Here is a 19,036-nt window from a genome sequence, read left to right as displayed (position 1 = left end):
ACTTTCTTTTGACGCGTAAAATCAGCAGTATTTTGAAGCATTAATAATTTTTTGAAACGGTATTTTGTTTTGTTTAACTTTTTTTCAGATTTAAACTTCTATTATATAATACTTTTAACCGGTGATGAAGCATGTTAATTTTTATCAGTAACTGCTATGAAATTAAAGCTTAAATACGAAAAAATTAAGTGTTTACTTATTTTTGACGCTCACAGTAGCAACAACAGTATGCCACGTGGAAAAGTATTAACTGAAACAGAACGAGTAAAAGCAGCCACTATGAAGAATCTGGGATGCAGTATGCGAGCTATAGCAAAGGAAATCGGCAGATCATTAAATGTTATCCGAAATTTTTTCAAATTAGGGGAAAAATACGCCGCCCGAAAGCACCCGAAAGGAAACAAAAAAGTTGGAAACAGGCTCATCACACAAATTAAGGATGAAGCGACGAAAAATAAATTAAGTCCGGCTGAAATTGTTTCCAAACTGAATCTTCCCATCAAAAAGAGGCGTGTTCAGCAAATTTTGCAGGCCGATATCAATTTAAAATACAAGAAACCCGCGAAAGCTCCGCACCTAACACAGTGCCATAAAACCGCCCGGTTAGATTTTGCACGGAAACATATGAAATGGGAAGATGAATGGAAAACAGTTATCTTTTCTGATGAAAAGAAATTCAATTTAGATGGCCCCGATGGGTTTAGTTGTTACTGGCACGACCTACGAAAAGATAACCCTCCGCGTATGAGCAGAAACTTTGGTGGTGGAAGTTTAATGATTTGGGGTGCTTTCTCCTATCATGGAAAACTTCGTCTTAGGATAGTACCCACAAAAATGAACTCAGCCATTTACACCGATTTGTTAGAGGTTATTCTTGTCCCATATTTAGACGAGAAAAATAACATAGATTTTATTTTCCAACAAGATAACGCCGCCGTCCATGCTTCCCGATTCACAAAATCTTACCTAGATTCTAAAAACATAAAAATAATGGAGTGGCCCTCCCGTAGTCCCGACATAAACCCAATCGAAAACCTTTGGGGAATACTATCCAGAAGGGTTTATGCAAATGGGCGGCAGTTTAGCTCAGTCGCTGAATTAAAAAAGAAAATATTAGAGTGCTGGGGGGAAATCGATGATAATGTACTAAAAACCCTTATTAATTCAATGCCAAACAGAATATTTCAAATAATAAGAAATAATGGTGCAAAAACAAAATACTAAAGTTTGATTGATGTCTTTTATTCCATTGGTAAAAGTGTTACAATGAAAGTGCACCTATGGAAATTACGCACTGAAATGCTATTTTTTGTTAATTTTTTTAAGAATAATATTTATTTCGTTATTTTTTGTTTGTATTATAATTTAAAATAAATGTGTCCACTTTACTTTGAATATAATATTTTGTTTTAACATGAATTTCATCTCAAAATTGAAAAAAAATTGGGTGTGCCTATAGAAATTGCGCTCACTGTATGTCAATAAATATAAATATCAACTAATATTATCTAATAACAGTTACCCTAATCCAGTCAATAAGACTCGCATTCAAATTAAAGAACAAGATCTTCACTTGGGTGGATACATTTCTGATCTAATCTCTAAATTACCACCAAATAAAAATATCGCTATCTATTCCGATCCTAATGATCATCATTACAATATACTGCAATTGAAACTGAAAGAAGTATTTGATAATTACTATAAATTTATCAAAGTACCTCGAATGCTTCAAGATCTCCAATCAGAAGACGAGGCAATTTACCAAATACATACGTCTCACACTAGAGAAGTTGGTCACGGAGGAATCGAAGAAACCTTTAGAATCGAAGAATCCGACAACTTTTCTACTACCCTGACTTACTAAACTTAGTTATTCGATATGTTAATAATTGTGATGTTTGTAATAAAGCCAAACATTCTGCTAATCCAGTAGAAATCAACCGAATTTTTCATGTTGATGTATTTTTCATTGACCGTATGAAAATTGCAACATGCATAGATAAGTTTTCGAAGTATGCATCAGCCATTATCATACCTAATCAATCCAAACCTCCCTTGAAGGAAGCGTTACTATTTTTTTTATCTAGACTCGGTAAACCTAATAAGATTGTTACTGATAATGAGTTTGTGGCGCGAGTTATGTCCTCATAACAAATCGCATAGACACCTAATTTCCCACAATCAAATGTAATCAAATACACCAAATGCAAAAGCAATATTGCACTTTAACAGTAATGAAATAAAATACATTCATTCCGGCTAACAAACTCTATGTAGCACATGCCGGATGTGCATTATCAAAATCAGCATAATCATGTTATAAAATATTGTAAAGAATGAAATTCTGTTTCATTTATTTTTTTACTCGACGTGTCTATCAGACACATAACTGGCACAGTCGCAAAAGTCAGGGCGGAGGACGGTACGATTTAGGATTCCTAGTACGCAGAAACCATTCCGAAGGATTATCGGTTCGCGACGGTTGATCGCTTACGGTTCAGTGTGCTAATTTGTGCAAGTGCAAGTGACGAAGGATAATTGTTGCGCAGAGCAGGCTCAGCGAAAGCATATCGCTACTCGAGCAAACAAAGCAAGGATTATGAGAGTCAAGTAAGTTTGTGGCACGGCAGGATCTGCAGCATTCGGAATTTATTTCGAATGTTGCGGATGCGGACGGGTAGATGGCGCGGAACTCTCCACTCACTCATTTTCTGAACGCACCGGGGGAGTGGAGAATTAGCGGTGGAAAAATGCCGTTGTTTGGGACAGTAAGGACCGCATGGAAATAAGTCGGTCTCTTCTGTTCCAAACCGCGGCGGCATACACACGTAACCACCTAAAAAAAAAAGTGATTTTTTCACTTACCTTTACTATGAATAAGGTTTTAATACTCGTTATTAAATTCAATTGATTGGCTCGGCATAGATTGTTTAAAAATATTCCATTTAAAACGTGACTTTTCTAGACAATAGTTTTATGATATTCAATTTCTTTAACTAAATTTTAATGTAACATAGCAAAGCTGTTTATAAAAATTATTTAAATTAATTTTCTGAAACGCAAAACTTACGAGTTGTTTTGTGTTAAGAGAACAAGTTCTTGGTCATATGCCTCTCCATCCAAATCGAAATCCCCATCCTCAAAACCCTATAACACGCTTCCTAGGCTATTTAGACGTAATAACTCTCCTACTAAATTAAGAAAATATAAATCCGATAGTGGTCATATAAAATCTCCCGCGAGTGAAAATAATCTTAGTGTTCCAAATCAATCAATCGTTGGCTCAATCTCGAAATTAACCAATTTATTCAGATCACGAAGTTTCTCTATATTAGTTAGTGAAAGTGAAGAAGAAAACAAAATAGAATATAGTATAATGGCTAACCCAGGTACAAGTTCGCAACCTCAGGTTACAACCATAGATATTTTCAATTCATTACGGGTACCTGACGCAATCAAGGATCTCCCAAGATTCGAGGGTAACCCGCGATTACTGTTTGATTTCCTTGGCAACGTCGACGAAATACTTTCCCTTATCGATGTTACAAATGGAACTCCATATGGCAAGTTATTATTGAGGGCCATTCGCAACAAAATTGTTGGAGAAGCGAACGAAGTTCTCAATATGTATGGGACACCATTAGATTGGAATCTCATTAAAACCAACCTCACCCTTCACTACGCAAACAAAAGGAATGAGACCTCCTTAATAAGGGACTTGCATGGGTTAAAACAAAATAATGATTCGGTGCAAAAATTTTACAGTGAAATTATCGAAATACTTAGTAGTATGAATAATCATGTATGTATTCATGAAAGTGACCTAAATGTGATCTCTGCAAAAAAATCTCTTTTCGCAGAGATGTGCTTAAACACATTTTTATCAGGATTGAAAGAACCACTTGAGTCCACCGTTCGGGCTATGAAACCCACAACTCTAGCAGAAGCCTACGCATGCTGTATACAAGAGCAGAATATACTTTATACTAAGTCAGATTCGAACCGGAGTCTATTAAACCCAAGGCCAGTTAACCCGCTGAAACCCATCATGTTTCCCCAACAAAATAAGGATGTGTTTAAACCTAAACTTTTGTTTCCTTTAATACCCCCACAAGGGTTCTCGAATCCTCCGTTCAATCAACAATACAGACCTAACTTTTTACCTCAACAAATACCATTTGGCATGTATCAGCAACTTCAAAATCCTTTTGTCAGGCAACAACAGTTTAGACCTCCGCAGTATCCTCAGCAATTCCAACGACAAGCTCCATTTCAGAATAACTATCCTCATTTCCAACAAAGACCTTCTATACCTAATAGACCAAGTAATGGACCGGTTTCAAAACCTGAACCAATGGAAATAGGCTCAGGTACAATTCGAAGAAACCATCCACAGCAAAGAGAACCAGGAAGTAATTTCTTCCGGTCAACCGGACCAGCTAATTTTACATCTAAAGAATTGTTCAATGTCGGGGAACAGGAGTCTAGCTCACACTCTAAAACCCAAAAGGAATCCCTCTTAAACATTAATAGTGAGGAAGGTAACCCAACTAGCGTACCCTATAATCTCGAACAATATTATTCCCAATATTACTATGATGAGGAAGACGTTTATTTTCTTAATCCCTACGAAAACTACAACCAGAATAATTCCGAAGAAAACAATATTGATGAGGAAAATTTTCGTACGAATGCCTCCTCAACCCAATCGGATACCTAGATATTAACACACACGGTAACCTACTACCCTATGTTAACATTTCCTCCCCTTTTGGACGTCCATTAAAATTTTTAATCGACACAGGAGCATCTTCGTCATTCATCAACCCCGAATATATCAATCCGAGTGATATAGAATCAATTAAACCTATTTCGATTAGCACTCTTCTTTCTAAACACGAAGTCAAAGAAGAAGTTATCTTACCAAATTTTACTGAATTCAACCAACCCGGTAAATCGCGTTTCTTAATATTCAAATTTCACGGTTATTTTGATGGGCTACTTGGGATAGACATTTTGAGTAACCTCGGAGCTAAAGTAGACCTAGGCAACCAGGTGGTAACGACTAACAATGCCGTACTCCCTTTGAACTTCAAACCGAACTTCATGTCTAACAAATACGTAATTTCACCCGAAACAAAAGTAATCGTAAAACTTCCTGTTGACATACAAAATGGAGATATTTATATTAAATCAACTAAAATCTCCCCTAACCTAGCAATCTCGGAAGGAATTTACAGCGCGGTTAATTGGTACGCACCAATTGAGGTTTCTAACCATTCACAAAAAGAACAAATCCTTTTAATTGAACATCCCCTTATGGCGGAAAAACTCTCAAACCGATACGAAAAAATAAATAACCTAAACATCTGCTATGACAGGGATCAGTCACCACTGGCTCTACATGAGGATATTATTAACCTTCTTCGAGTGTCACATTTAAATACCGAAGAACAGAAAGGCTTGTTCAAAGTTTGTAGAGAATTTGACGACATCTTCCTCCGAGAAGGACAAGACTTGACTTTCACTAACCAAGTGAAACATCGCATCAGAACTACCGATGAACTACCCATTTATACAAAATCCTATAGATATTCTTTCATACACAAACCTGAAGTACGTAATCAAATCTCCGAAATGCTTAACCAAGGCATAATTAGACCCAGCTACTCACCATGGAGCTCCCCTGTCTGGATAGTTCCATGCGAGTGGTAAGAAAAATGGCGATTGGTTATAGACTACAGGAAATTAAATGAGAAAACAATAGGGGACAGGTACCCACTCCCAAACATTAATGACATTTTGGACAAACTAGGGAAGTCTATGTACTTTTCGACATTGGATCTCGCTAGTGGGTTCCATCAGATCGAGATGGATCTGTGGCGCGGCAGGATTCGCAGCATTCGAAATTTATTTCGAATGTTGCGAGCGAATAGATGGCGCGGATCTATCCACTTTGCGTGGCACACCAAGGGAGTGGAAGATCGCAGTAATTATGTTTTTTCAGACCTGTCACTGAATTTAATTATTAAGTTGAAAATTGCTAAAGAATATGGAAGTCCTTTTTGAAAATAGAATTTGAGTTGAGTTTACTGTATAGAATTCGCGTTGAGTTTGCTGTATAAAATTCGCATTGAGTTCGCTTAAATATTTCAATAAAAATAATAAGTAATCATAATTACTTAATTGGATTACTTAATTGGCGAATCCTGCCGCGCCACATCACTCCGCCCCCAGATGAAACCTAGGGGGTTTCAGCGACTGATCCCCGAACTTCGTTCGCCGTTAATCCACAAAGCGGACACGACGTTGCTTCGGGGCGCACGCGGGTTTCAGCCTGGACAAAGAGACCGCCTTTTTGTGACCACCGATCTCGAGCTGGAAGAAATGTTCTCCCCGCTCGAGAACGCGGTACGGGCCCTCATATGGAGGCTGCAGCGGCTTCCGGACGGCATCCGTCCTGATCAGCACATGCGTGCATGTGTCCAGTTCCTTGGGCGAACAAGCAGGTATGGACGAGTGTCGAGTGGGTGGTGTCGCCTTGATGCGCCGGAGATTGTCCCTCAGCAGACGCACCAACCCCGACTCCGTGAGACCCGATCTCTTGTCGAAGACCGGATCGCTTGGGAGTCTTGGGTTCTCCCCGTAAACCAGCTCCGCGGGGCTGGCAGCAAATTCCTCTCGGCGGGTTGTACGAAGGCCGAGTAGGACGAGAGGCAAGACTTGCGTCCAGGACGGGTCGTCGCGTGCCATAATGGCGGCTTTCAGCGTCCGGTGCCAACGTTCCAACATCCCATTGGATTGTGGGTGGTATGCCGTAGTCCGCTGGCGTTTAAAACCAAGGAGTTTGCCTAACTCGGAGAAAAGGGTGGACTCAAATTGCATTCCCTGGTCAGTGATGACCACTGCAGGGACGCCAAAGCGAGGTATCCACTCTCGACAGAGGGCTTCAGCACATGATTGCGCCGTGATGTCTTTCAGAGGTATTGCCTCAGGCCACCGCGTGAACCTGTCGATGATTGTGAGGCAATACTTATAACCATGCGAGTCTCGCAAAGGCCCTATAATGTCGAGGTGTATGGTGTGGAAACGCTTGGTAGTGCGGGGGAATGAGCCCACTTCTTTCCTAACATGCCTGGAGACCTTACATTTTTGGCATGCGATGCACTCTCTGGCCCAGGAATTAATATCCTTGTTCATGGAGGGCCAGAAGTATTTTCCGGTGACTAACCGGTTTGTTGTCCTGATGCCGGGGTGCGCCAAGTCGTGAACTGCGTGGAACACTTCCTTACGAAATGTGGCCGGAATGTATGGCCGAGGTCCCTTTTCCGAGTCTTCGCAGCAGAGCGAGAGGTTTGAGCCGAAGATGGGCAACTCCCGAAATTTGTATTTGGGGTTGGACTTGAGGCTCTGAAGTGCTGCGTCATCCACTTGCGCCTTGGCAATAGCCGAGAAATCGAGTGAGGCGGGGGTGTTAACTTCGGAGACACGAGACAAAGCGTCAGCAACAATGTTGTCCTTCCCGGACACGTGCTGGATGTCCGACGTAAACTGGCTTATGAAGCTCAGGTGTCGAAGCTGACGAGGGGACGCTTTGTCGGGCTTCTGTTTCAAAGCGAACGTGAGAGGCTTATGGTCCGTGAACACTGTGAACGGCCTGCCTTCTAGGGAGAAACGGAAGTATTTGATGGACAGGTATGCGGCGAGCAGTTCGCGATCGTAGGTGCTGTAGTTCCGTTGAGCGGGATTCAACTGCTTCGAGAAGAAGCTCAACGGCTGCCAAACTTGGTCCACCTTTTGGTGAAGGGCAGCACCTACTGCGATGTCAGAGGCATCAACAAAAACGGCTAGGGGTGCATCTTGCAGAGGGAATGCCAAGAGTGTAGCGTCAGCCAGTTGTTGACGAGATTTGTCAAACGCGCAGATAGCCTCTTCAGACCACACGATCTCTCGTGTGTCCTTAGTTTTGGGGCCAGACAAGTACGCGTTCAAAATGGACTGGAGATGGGCGGCCTTGGGCAGGAAACGACGGTAGAAGTTTAGCATGCCCAAGAACCTCCTCAACTCCCTCACTGTCTTTGGACGCGGGAAGCTTGTGATTGCTTGCACCTTGTCTGGGTCGGGCTGTATTCCTTCAGGGGAAATGAAATGGCCGAGGAATCTCACCTGTTGTTGAAGGAATTTGCATTTCTCAACGTTTAGGACTAAACCGGCCTCAAGGAGACGTTGAAAAATGCACTCGAGATGGGCTAAGTGCTCAGACTCAGTGGAAGAAGCGACCAAAACATCATCCAAATATACGAAACAGAATTCGAGGTTTCGCAGGACTGAGTGAATGAACCTTTGAAAGGTTTGCGCCGCGTTGCACAATCCGAAAGTCATCCGGGTGAACTCGAAGAGTCCAAAGGGTGTGCATATTGCCGTCTTTGGAATGTCTTCAGGAGCTACTGGAATTTGGTGATAAGCCTTGGTTAAGTCCAAGGTCGAAAAGATGCGGCAATTCGCGAGGTGATGCGCAAAGTCGTGGATGAGTGGAATTGGATATCGGTCAGGAACAGTCTGTGCATTTAGCCTTCTGTAATCCCCACATGGGCGCCATTCGCCGTTTGGCTTAGGGACCATATGCAGTGGGGAAGACCAACAGCTGTTTGAGGGCCTGCAGATACCCTGTTGAACGAGTTGTTCAAACTCTTTCCGTGCAATTGCCAGTTTCTGAGATGGTAGAGGACGCACCTTCGAGAAGATCGGGGAACCAGTAGTGATAATGTGGTGCTGCACATTGTGCTTCACTGGTTTGGAGAGACTACAGTTGGTAGTAATCTGGCTGAACTTTTGGAGAAGTGCCCGAACACGAGAGTCGGTAATGTCTTCTAAAAGAACGGAAAGATTATTGCCTGGGTGAGATACCATATGTCCCGACGTATTAAGGTTGGTCGTGGAATCTATAAGAGACTTGTTTTGCAAGTCCACCAGCAATCCATAGTGACACAGGAAGTCTGCGCCTAGTATGGGGAAGCTGACATCCGCCAGGATGAAACGCCACGAAAACGTCCTACGCAAGCCAAGACTCACGTCCACTTGCCTATACCCGTACGTGTTTATGCGAGAGGAATTTGCTGCCGCAAGTTTGAGCGGTTGAGGGAAAAGTTGATGATGCTGGGGTACGGGAAGAACCGAAACCTCCGCACCCGTGTCGACGAGGTAGTTGCGCCTGCTGAGGGGGTCAAAAATAGTTAGGCGACGTGGTGCTGCGTTCTGGGTGGCCGCCGCCAAAACCCCCCGCGGACCTAGTTTTTTGCGGTAGAAGAGAATCTACACGGTAGCGTACATCTTGTCGCTTTATCCCCGAATCTGCGGTGGTACCAGCAAATCCCTGGGTCCGTGGACTGTCTTGACGACCTGCTACCTGATCGCCCTTTTCGGATGGCAGACCGCGAGCGTGCTCGCGATCTGGCGCCCGAACGCTGAGCGTCCAACGTCGCCCGCATCTCGGCCATACTGGCTGTTAATGCAGCAATCTCGCGCCTCAATTCACCCACCTCATCCGACGGTGGTTGAACGGCCGCCAAGGTTGGGCGTACGTACACCTCCTGAACCTGGTCGGCCGTCGCTGCCAGTTCCTCCAAGGAACCGGAGACGCAAGCGAGGATCGCCTGGGTGCCCTCCGGGAGCCGACGCAGCCAGAGCGACTTGATCAGGTCTTCGCCGATCTTACTCCCACCCAATTGCCTCATTTCACGAAGCAATTGGCTGGGAGTTCGATCACCTAAGGTTAAACCTGCCAGCAAGTGGTCTAATTTTGCCGACTCGCTTGCCGACAGGCGCCTGATCAACTCGCTCTTGAGCTGCACATACGATGTCGACTTCACCACGTCGGACACCAGAAGTATGGACTCTTCGTCCAGGCCGATCACCGCGTAGTTGAAACGGGTCGCGTCCGATGTGATGCCGGACATTTGGAACTGTGCTTCCAGATGCAAGAACCACAGTTCGGGGTTCCGCCGCCAAAACGGAGGAACGCGTACGGCGAGGGCGGTCACTTGCGGGTTCGATGGGCCTGCTGCGTCTTTATTGTCAAAAGACATCTTGTTTCACGAAAAGTACGAGATTGAAATGCAAACGCGGTGAGTTTATTCTGAAACGCGGTGAACTTTACACCGACACGGCAGGCCGCACCCACAAATGCACGCACGAAACGAGAAAAAACGAAGCGGACGCTATCCAGCGCAGACCAAAAACACCACCAATGAGAATGGAGGACTCGCGATGCTAAACACCTGCACGCCGTCTCTTGCAGCGATTTCAATTTTTTTATTACTATTTTTTTTTTTTAACTGAATAAATAATATATTATATATAAATGAATAATAACTTCTCTTAAGAATAACTCCTCGTTGTTTGTCGGCTGTAGCTGCGGCGTTGGCGGTGCTGGGGACGTCCGTTTGTTGCCGTTGTTGATCGTTGTGGCAATGATGACTAGTTCGGTGCGTGAAAGGTGTTGTGCAGGAGGGCGTGCGTACGGGAAGTCGCGTGAAAATCCACTTCTGGTGAGGGTCCGACGTGTGTCGCGCAGTACACTGTGTAGAGAAGGTTTTCTCGCGTTTTTCTTTCTTGCCTCTGCTCCGACTCGGGATGTGGAGATGTGACACGTTTTCGTGATGTTTACCACGGCACTCCACACTCAACTGTAGATGCGAACGCGTGAAAATCGCTTGCCGTACGGTCTACTGATGTTTTGGAAGGATTTCTCAGTCCTTGGAAGTTCTATTTCTGCCGTGTTGTTCGGACGAATTTTTGTCATTAATAGAACTTCACCAATGTTACGAGCGAATAGATGGCGCGGATCTATCCACTTTGCGTGGCACACCAAGGGAGTGGAAGATCGCAGTAATTATGTTTTTTCAGACCTGTCACTGAATTTAATTATTAAGTTGAAAATTGCTAAAGAATATGGAAGTCCTTTTTGAAAATAGAATTTGAGTTGAGTTTACTGTATAGAATTCGCGTTGAGTTTGCTGTATAAAATTCGCATTGAGTTCGCTTAAATATTTCAATAAAAATAATAAGTAATCATAATTACTTAATTGGATTACTTAAGATCCACGCGACGTTTCTAAAACGGCCTTCACGATCGAAGGTGGCCATTACGAGTATGTTCGCATACCATTTGGGCTGAAAAATGCTCCTTCGACTTTTCAACGAGTCATGGATAACGTTTTAAAGGAATTGCAAGGAACAATCTGTCTAGTGTACCTAGATAACATTATTATATTCTCTACCTCCTTGCAGGAACACGTAGAAAATCTTCGAAAGGTATTCCAGAAACTTCGTCAAGCAAACCTTAAGGTTCAACTCGATAAGTCCGAGTTTCTCAAAAAGGAAATAGCTTTTCTTGGCCACTTGGTCACAACAGAAGGTATTAAACCAAATCCTAGCAAAATCCAGGCTATCACCGACTTTCCCATTCCGAGAACCCCGAAAGAAATCAAATCACTTCTTGGGTTACTCGGCTACTACCGTAAATTTATTCGGGATTTTGCAAAATTGACCAAACCACTCACAGAATGTCTAAAGAAGGGACGACGTATTGATCTAAACGATCGCTATCTGAGAACTTTTAAATCTTGTAAAGATATTCTCACCAACGATCCCCTTCTTCAACATCCGGACTTCAAAAAACCCTTTGTGCTCACAACAGATGCGAGCAACTTTGCAATTGGCGGTGTATTATCACAAGGGCCAATCGGCAGTGATAAACCAATCTGCTATGCTAGTAGGACCTTGACTGATACCGAGATCAACTATTCGACAATCGAAAAGGAGCTCTTGGCAATTGTATGGGCCACTAAGTACTTCCGCCCATACCTCTTCGGTAGAAAGTTTACAATAGTGACAGATCACAAACCCCTTATCTGGATGATGAATCTAAAGGATCCAAATTCTAGACTGATACGTTGGAGGCTCAAGCTAGAAGAGTACGATTATGAATTGCATTATAAAAAGGGTAGCCAGAACAGTAACGCAGACGCCTTAAGTCGAATAAAAATCAATAAAGAGACGAACAATAAAAACTTAACTGAAGTTTATGTTAATGGTACTCCAGGTACATCCGCACAAAATACTATGGGTTCCACTGTGCATTCCGCAGAAGAAAACCTTAATACAGGAATCCCTATTTCTGAACGCCCTTTAAACGAATTCCCTCTTCAATTGGTACTTGAAAAAACTAACAATAGACCCCAAACGATTCTCGAAATGCCATTCAGAAATAAACAGCGACGTATCATTCGAATGCAAGAATACAAGAAACAAACCTTATCGACATCTTCAAAAAATTTATTCCTCCCAATAGACTAACTGCAATATATACCACCGAAGAAATTTTCAGAATAATACAGGAAACTCATTCAAACTATTTTTCTCAATCCAAAAACTTTAAGGTCGTAAGATGCATGGAAATCCTAAAAGAAATAAGTGAGAGCGATGAACAAATGCTTTAATTACTGAATACCATCTAAAAAGTAATCATCGAGGAATAAATGAGGCTCTTGGTCATCTCAAGAGAGAATATTACTTTCCTTTTATGAAGAACAAAATCACACAAATAATCAACAATTGCGAAAAATGCCAAACACTTAAATATGAGAGAAATCCTCAAAAACCGAAGCACCAAACCCCAGATCCTCCAAAAAAACCTTTAGACGTACTCCATATGGACATATACACAATAGACAAACGCTACATACTAACCATCATTGATAAGTTCTCGAAATTCGCGGCAGCCAACACTCTCGAAACCCGAAACAGCCTAAATATTATTAAATCACTCAAACATTTCATCAGTCTACACGGTATTCCCAGAAATCTAGTCACAATCGTAACCGATCAAGGAACCGAATTTACATCTTCTATCTTCAAAGACTTCTGTAAACAATATACATTAAATCATTACTTAGTTTCTTACCAGCAGACAAGCAGCAACGGACCTGTAGAAAGACTTAACTCGACTATCACTGAAACTTACAGAATAATACACGACAAACACCGAGCCAAGGACCCAGAAGAATACTTAATGAAGTAATCATCACTTACAACAACGCTATCCATTCAGCTACGAAATACACTCCCTTTGAATTATTCTACGGCAGAACCTACAAGTTTGACAAAGACGCGAAGTACACTAGTAATCATGAATATCTAGAAAAACTTAGACAATTTCAAACACAACTCTATCCCGAAATAGAACGTTTACTACTTGATCAAACCAATAGACGATTAACAAAACTAAATAAAAATAGAGAAAACCCAGAAAATTACAATGAAGGATCGGTAGTGTTTAGAAGAGAGTGTAGACGAAACAAATTGAATCGAAGATTTACTAAACACAAAATTAAGAAGAATAATCTTGTTACAGTTATTACAGACAAAAACCAAAAATTACATAAGTCCAAAATTAAAAGAAAACGAAAATTTCAGGGAACTCTTCCTACTGACTATGGTAACCAGCCAGACGATGAACCTGCAGGACCTGACACATAGGAATGGACTACTTCCAATAAACTTGGGAAATGCACGTTTGATAACATCCTACAAAGACTTGATACACATCGTACAACTCGATAAATACAAGGAAAATATTGACAATATACATGACTCTCTAGCAATTTTCGACAATACTACAGAATATACAGGAATGGTAGAAATATTAAAAAGAAAGGTCGACGAAGTTAAAACTAAACTTGATGCAATGATGCCTCACAAACGGACTAAAAGAGGACTAATAGACGGACTAGGTACTATCATAAAAGGTATTACGGGGAACTTGGATGCAAACGACGCGATAAGAATAAATAACGAAATAAATAAAATCTTTGATAATGAAAGACAACTCGAAACTAAATTAACTCAACAAAGCCAACTAAACGGGCAAATGATTGAACGATTCGGTAACATTACAGCACACATAAATCAACAACAAAAAACAATAACTGACTATTTGAAACATATTAATGAAATTTCCAAAAACCAAATTCGAAATGATAATAGAAACATAAAATATTCGCAGTATATGAATCAAATTAATATTAACATTGACGTACTTGATAACCACTTAAACGGGATTTCAGAAGCAATCATTCTAGCAAAATTTAACATTATATCCAAAATGATACTGAATCCTCAAGAACTAACGGAATTATACCGCCTATTTGAAGAACAAAACATTAATATTACATCCGATGAACACATATATGAATTAATAAGTCTTCAAGCCTACTTAAATAACTCAAATATTATCTTCAACATAAGAATCCCGGTCCTCTCAAAAGAATCATACTTCTTATTTCACCTTATACCCCTACCTATTAACAAAACCCGAACAATATTAACAAAACCCTATGCCATCCTTGGGCATGAACATATCCAAGAACTTGATAGTAAATGTCAGAATATCGAGGGGACATTTTATTGCCTCGAAACCACTAATTTGGAAAAAGTCTCTCATTCAAAATGCGTAGCAAGCATCCTGAATCACAAGCCTGCCGAATGTCACATCTACGATCGCGAAAACGACATCGAGATTTTCGAACCAGAGCCAAATCACTTGTTGCTGATCAGTATTCCGGAAACGATGGTTAATACTACCTGTGGACCTAACGACTTTAAAGCGAAGGGAACCCTCCTAATCCACTTCAAGGACTGCGAGATTTCGATCAACAGCATTACATACAGCTCCAAAATACAAACCTTCTGGGACGAGATCAGCATACATCCAGCTGCATTTAACAACATAAACTTTACATCGCCCACTAATAATCACCTTCAATTCAAACGTCTAGGAGACTACCAGTTCACGAATTTGCGCCTAGAGAAGGACTCGATAACCGACTTCGAACTAATGGATCTGCACCTACCTCTCTCTGCAACCACAGGCATTATCCTCGTCGTTTTTATAATATATTATGCCTTTTCTAGACGAACTATCAAAAACTCAGGCCAACATACTCTACCTGTCATAGCTCCGACCAACGAACCTGCAAAGATCCAGTTTCTTTGGCCATCGCTTTCTTCCAGGGGGGGGAGAAGTTATGTCCCCATAACAAATCGCATAGACACCTAATTTCCCACAATCAAATGTAATCAAATACACCAAATGCACCTAATAAAAGCAATATTGCACTTTAACAGTAATGAAATAAAATACATTCATTCCGGCTAACAAACTCTATGTAGCACATGCCAGATGTGCATTATCAAAATCAGCATAATCATGTTATAAAATATTGTAAAGAATGAAATGAAAGACACTAGTCTTTTTAGCACGGGAATAAACGGTTCTTTTTCTGAACAAAATTCTGTTTCATTTATTTTTTTACTCGACGTGTCTATCAGACACATAACTCGCGGCAGGATTCGCGGCATTCGAAATTTATTTCGACGCCACCGGCGCTCCACACATTTCTAAAACTCGGCACAGGAGTGGAGGGCAGACGGCGAAACTGTGCCATGAGTTGGGGGCAGAATAACAGGAAAAACAATTGCTGTCATTCTGCATCCAACGTTTTTGTCAAGAACACCTTAAGAAATTATGTTCAATTATTTTTAAGTAATAGTCGATTGTTGTCTTAAATTTTGTGAGGAAGTCTAATAATAATATAGCGTTTACTTCAATGGGAGAATCATTGATAACTATTTGAGAGTTGTGTTCCACTGATACTGCTATATTTTTGGGTGTGGTTTTCCGGAAGAATTTCTTTGTCTGTTGGTTGAATAATAATCAAAAATAGTGCACAAACTCTAAAAGTTCAACAATTTCTTTATAAAAGAACTTTGTAACAATCATAATATTGAAAAACATTTTACAAAACCTCATTCTCATACCGGTAATAGCGATGTCGAACGATTGCATCAAGTCCTCTAAATCACGCTTATTTACTTCTATATACTTTTATAATCGCCAAATTCATTCATCGATTGATGAAGAACCTTTCAAAATCCATCATGGTTTCGCAGACAAAATGAAGATTCTCGAAACCATGGAGCACAATAAAGAACAAGTCGGGAAACCGGAAGCTTAACGCTTCAGATATAAAAGGTTTTGTGTTTTGTCAGGAGCACACCGTAGTTCTCCATTGACTGACAGCATTGACTCCAGATGTTTAAATTGCTCAGTGCTGTCAGCTTCAGTAACCTCCCCATACATCAAATATAATACAAGTCGGAATACCGGAAACTCGCGCTTCGAGTATAAAGGTTTTATGTCCATCTTATGTAAGAAATTTCAACCCACCTTTTTCTATCCGTATATAGCTACAAATCCAACCTATTCCTTCATATTTTTCCAAACTACGAGGCATACGTACATATTACAGCCATAGATATTTCGCTTCCCCCAAACAAACAAACTGCCTATTTCCGAATACTGTACACATATATGCACGTATATAAATTGATCGTACCCATATTTCCCATTTACTTCTTATATCTATCTGAATTAGGCACTACCCACAATGTTCATTAGCACGCATATACTATATACATGTCTGGTTGGAGTAATTGATATTCACATACAAATGACTAAAAAACTAAAACAAAATAATTCTTTCCGACCCCATTCATAAGAACTCATTTCGTTGTGGTATTGACGAATTGATATGTGATGATGACGTCATGCAGGTTATAGAGTGCACGAAATTCACAAAAAATGGTAAAGTTTCACCCCCTATAACTTCGTTAATAATATTTGGATTTTCTTCAAACTTGACCAAACTGTGCATTATGCTCTTCATTAGACGCATGCTAAATTTTGTACTCCTGGGATGAACATAAGGAGGGTGGCGGGTAAATGTCTAAAATGTGGAAATATACTATTATTAACTTTATTTGTGCAGATATCATAGAAATGCACCACTGTGATTTTTTTCAGACTTTTCGGTTGGATAGGTTCTGAGAACGAGACCTGTTGCACTTTTTGGGGGTCATATTTTGAGCTCTCACTCCCCTATGTTTCACCCAATATCAAAAATTGAACCAGTTTCGAAAAGTGCTAATTGAGTCCTTTTATTTGATACCCAACATGGCTACATTCTGTGAAAAAAAATTTGCTCCTCCATTCACATGTATGGCGAGCCCCCTTAAACTTAACACAAAATGGCGTCACGTACTGTATATAAAGGGAACACCAGATTACATACTCGCACCAATTTTCATGACAATCGGTCTAGCCATTTCCGAATAAATCGAGTGTGACAGACAGGCGGACAGACAGACACCGTCTCAATTCTAATAAGTTTTTGTTTCACACAAAACCTTAAAAAGACTGGGGAGAATTAGATTCTTCTTGAATGGAATTTTAATATTTCACGCGAATGTCAATTATTCTCGTTAATTATGGCGTCAGCATCTTATTTGCATGGCTTTGGAAGCAATTAATTCGCGCGAAATTGCTAAGTTTGAACTGCCATAACTTTGGCGTTAATGGCCAGATTTCCATCAAGTCCTCGGATGAATTTAGGGGGCGTTTTTCAGTAAATTTTTAAAAGTTGGTAATATACTATTAGTGAGCTTATTTGAGCAGATATCGGAATGGGACATATTTTGAGGCCTAGATTTCACCTAAGTGCATCACCCTGATTTTTTTTTGGATTTTTAGGTTGGGTAGTTTCTGAAAATGAGTCCTGCCTCACTTTAACACGTACATTTTGACTGCTTACTCGCGCACTTTGCAATTCAGGCCAAAACTAATGCCAGTTTCGGAAAGTGCAAATCGTGGCCTTTCACCCTACACGGCTATATCCGATGAAAAAATTTTTTGAATCCCCCCTTTGCATGTATGGGGAGCCCCCTTTAAACTTCACCTAAATTTATGCCACTCGCTGTATGCGTGGGATTTCATAGTTCCCATCTGTCCACCAAATTTCGTTCGGATCGGTTTAGCCGTTTTGGAAGAAAGTACGTGTGACAGACAGATATTGAATCGATTTTAATAAGGTTTTGTTTTGCACAAAACCTTAAAAATCGATTTCAAAACAAAATCAGGCTCGCGAAAGATATATCGAATCTAGAACAACATCTACCTAAAAAACAAAAACGAGGTTTGGAAAATGTAGCACTAATTAACATAAATCGTCCAAAACGTTTTGTCATTGCAGATTACACCAATCTCCAAATTTCTACAAGGAATCCATTACGGTTAATTTTAAAGGACATCCCGGTTGAAAAATTAGAGTCCGACCATGGAATTGTTTTGATTAAACGACAACAAACACGTCTAATAGCGGTTCAATATCGCATAAAATACACTAATGGCACTATCCCAAATTCAAGTCAAAATTTCGAACAATGGCTATAAATTTATAACCGAATACTTCTCTGATTTAAAGCCACAAATAAATGATTTACTAGCAAAAGTAAATTTATTACAACGAATCGACAATATTGATTCGGAAAAGCACATAACATTTACAACTTTAATTTTAAGCGCACAAAGCGAGGTTTAGTAGGTCCCATTGGAGGGTTGCACAAATTTTTATTCGGAGTTATAGATAATGACGACAGGCAGGAAATTTTAGAACATTTAGAAGTCGGTGACAAAAATGGGAGAAAATTCGCCAATCAGATCAATCAATCAAGAATAATGACAGTTTTGAGAAAACCCTTGAACTTCTTAAAAACCGGACTGTCCTCATTCAGGATCAACTCAAATAATTTTCCACCTAGACGACAAATTATCTAAATAATGTAAACTTGCAAATTTACTATTTAAAATATAAAAACACCTTATTTGATCTAAGGTACGAAATTGATAAAATTATTGATAACGTGAACGCCGCATGTTTTAAAATAATGTCCCGTTCAATTTTGGACCGCATGGAAGTCGAACAAAATTCAATAGATTTCTATGAATTACAAGAACTATCTATTTCAATATCCGCAAAAAGCGCGAAAATATTTTGTATATTGTTTTTAACTTCCTATCTTTTATAAGGCACCTGTATTTACTTATTATTTGCGCAATATTCCTATTAACAATTGT

The sequence above is a fragment of the Hermetia illucens genome, chromosome 2, assembly GCF_905115235.1.
Source record: "Hermetia illucens chromosome 2, iHerIll2.2.curated.20191125, whole genome shotgun sequence".
In the NCBI taxonomy this organism is placed as follows: Eukaryota; Metazoa; Arthropoda; class Insecta; order Diptera; family Stratiomyidae; genus Hermetia; species Hermetia illucens.
Note: the sequence above shows the minus strand (reverse complement) of the source record.